Raw genomic sequence first — 3651 nt, forward strand, 5'->3', positions numbered from 1 at the left:
CAGTATCTGTGACCACATACACAGCTAGCTATGAATTCCAATTCGGGTTGTTGTCTGGCATCTGATAATTTGGTGCTTTGTAACACGTCTTTCGTTCTGCTTAAACTAGATCAACATTTTGTACTGTTTGAAAGCTTGAATTAATAAATTTATGGTATTTAGAAATTTTAGGGGAGATGCTATAAATTAGTGATCACAGATTTGCATAACAACTAACAACAAGGACTAGATGTGATATTGCAATGTCAGGAAGAGATGTAAAAGGAAAAAACGCTTTGACATGACTTGTAGGAAGGAGATGTAGTTGTCACATGGACTGGAGGATAATTGGTAGCATTACTGATTCAGAAAAATAAGTCAGGAAGGATCTAAGACATCACCTAGTCCATTATCCTGCCCAGAAGTAGGATGCAGTATAGTTCTGTTGCTCCTGATGGGATTATCTTTCCTGTTATTAAGGACATCCACCAAAGAAGCTGTAATTTCTACAGGAAGTCTATTCCAGTAGTTACAAAGCAATCCTGCTAGAAGGCTTTTCCTATTTTCCAACCTGCATGATTTTGATTTTCAGGCTTCTCAGGAGGATTAAGAGTTGCCTTTTTTTGCTACTTTTATGTGACAACATTGATGAAATATGGGACTGGGACCTGGGTACACCTGTTCCTTACAACAAAAAGAAGACATAAATGATGAAAGAAATATGGTTACTGTGTGGCCTGTCATTATTAATCTAGTCCTCTAGTCACAAAAAATTTGAGCAGCCATGATCAGTGCTCTTGAGAACAACTGCCTGGGAGAGAGATGCTGACAAGTAGAAGTACTATTAATTCAACAAGAAAGGCTTTGCCCATGCCAGAGTCCCAGCTGCTGGTAAAGATGATTGCAGTAGTGCTGTGCTGATTTGCACCAGCTGAAGGCCTATGATCTATGTAGACTGAGTTTGTTTGAAAAATACAGAACTGTGGTACAAATTTAGCCCCAGCTCATTGCATGTGTGCCCAAAGTTTCCTCTGAACTAACTAAATTTCACTTGTAAAATAATATCAATTCAAAACTGTCCTATCAGATAAAAACAGCAGTGCAAGATGCAAAGCCTGCAAAACTGCCCTGGAAACAATGTAGGAAGTTGTTTCTTTTTACGTTGTCTTTAGAATATGTAATTATTTGGGGGGAGGGGGGCTGTAAGTACATTGCAAATGATTTGTGGTTTTATTGAAACTTCAATCCCATGTTCTAGATAGTGTCAGGAAACGCAGGGAGAGATCATAGAGAAAATGCTACCCAAGTCTAGAAAGTGTTTAGTGGTCTGGGAAATGGTCCAGATGATTGGATATTCAAAGCAAAATATAGCATCTTTTGAAAATCTCAGAAACATTCCAGTTCCCATGTAAGTATTAGCATTTACTGAAAATGTAGTACAGACGTGCACATGAGTCATTCTTATCCAAAACCGGACTCATTTCATGAATAAGTAAATGCACTTTTAAAAGTAAGTAAGTACTCCATTTCTCAATTTTGAGGTGTGGTTATTATAGAAATCAGGTGTTCAGATAATTACATGTCATACTTTCTGCCATTTGCTGCTCATAAATGAACTAATTGTACTATCCTCTGTGTGGATGAGCCTGGAAAATTTTCCCTGAGATTACGTACCCAGGAAACATATAAGAAATGCTTCATAACTCAGACAAGGCTGCCACAGGTAAGAGAAGTAATTTGCAATATGCACCTATCAAGTGTGAATAAGGCCATCAAATGTCAAGAGTGTGCACCAACATCCTCCCCAATGTCTCTTTAAAAAGTAACAACAAAGCAAATACAATAAAATGGCACCCTGTCTCAGAACTCCATAACTCACAAAATCACAATACACTGCCACATAACTTTGTAGGGCGTGATTTACCTTACCTTGCTTTAAGCACCTAGTTGAAAGACCTAAATAATGAACAAGGTAATTCAAGAAATTCTCTGCAGTTAATGGAAAGTGATGGACACCACTAGAAGGCAAAAGAGATCTCAAAGTCTAAACTGTAGTGTTGGTAGAAAACAGTTCTTCCTTCCTCAAATCAAACCTGAATATATATTTTAATTGGAAAAAAATTGCAATTTACCAACTAAACTAAAATACAAACCTTAATAGTCTGCTCAAAGCACACAGACTGAATCTCTCCCACAGCCTTCTCCTAGTCAGTCAGCCTCACCACAGGATTCTTTGGGGAAACAGATACCAATGTACAACAGACCTCAAAATCAGTAAAATCAGACTCTGGGGAGCAAAGGGAGCAAAGAAAACTTCAGAATCAAGAATTTGTCACTTAAAATGTCCTGTACGTAATAGGATCCTTTCTTATTTAACTTGGGATCCACTCATGTTAGTACTGGAATTCCTGTTTTTTAAAGATGACACTTAGAAGAGCTGTATAGAGGATTATTTTGTACTACTTAAATTGTTTTAAACCCACAACTAAGGATAAATGTTTCTGTATATTGTGGATTGTATATGTACATATAAAATACATAATTATCTATTATATTTTTCAAATATATTTCTGGGTTTAGTTCTGTTTCTCCTATCTTGAGTGAAATATGGGAGATAGGAAAGAAACTAAGAGTTGAAGCATCTACTTCTAATAAACTAGGAACTTTTTCAAGGATAACAATATCTAGCGGTATGTACCTTACTAAACACCAATGCTCTACTAGTGTTTAATGTACAATACCGTGCTTACTCTGTCTCTATTTTACTGAGGTTTTCTGTTCTAAAAGTGATATCTTTCTTGTGTAAATTAACAATCTAAAAATGGGTTGTCTACATCTAAGCTAGCCAGCTTCGTCTCCATATATATTCAATGGAAAGAAATGAGCATTACCATGGGGCAAATGCATCTAGTCCTGTCTTTTCCTAAACCAGAATCACAGAATCATGCAGGTTGGCAGCAAACTCTGGAGCTCATCTAGTCCAGTTCCTGACTCAAAGACAGGCCAGTTGCTCAGGGACCTGTCCAGCCTGGCTTTGATAATCTGGGAAACCTGTTCCAGTGTCACTCTCGTGGTAAAAATTTTTTTCTTTCATGCGATCAGAATTTCTCATCCACGTGAATTCCAACTTGCATCTCTTGCATCTTATTTTATGTCTTTCATATTCCCTCTCATAAGGTAGTTACAGACAGCAATAAGGCCCCGAGCCTTCTCTTCTGAAGGCTGAACAAACCCAGTTCATGCAGCCTCTTGTCATGCATCCTGTGTGTTGGCCTCCTGCCCATCTTGGTGGCCCTCCACTGGTCTCACTCCGGCATGTCCATGTCTTTATGGTATTGAGTAGCTTAAAAGTGGGTGCAGTACTCCAGAAGCAGTCTCACAAGGGCCAAATGGAGGCAAAGAAACACTTCCCTTGACCTGCAAGCTACACTCTTGCTAATATAGTTCAGGATGTAGTTGGCCCTCACTGATACAAGGGCACACAGCTGAATAATGTTCAGCATGTTGTCCATCAGGATGCCCTGATCCTTTTCTGCCAAGTTGTTTTCCAGAGGGTTGAGCCCTAGCCTTTATTGCTGCATGGAGATATTCCCTCTCAGATGCAGGATGGCTCTTTTGCAATGATCATCCAGGTTGCTCAGCACCCTCAGATGTATCTGATCTGCTCCCATA

Source organism: Platalea leucorodia (assembly GCF_965183815.1).
Source record: "Platalea leucorodia genome assembly, chromosome: 3".
Taxonomy (NCBI): Eukaryota; Metazoa; Chordata; class Aves; order Pelecaniformes; family Threskiornithidae; genus Platalea; species Platalea leucorodia.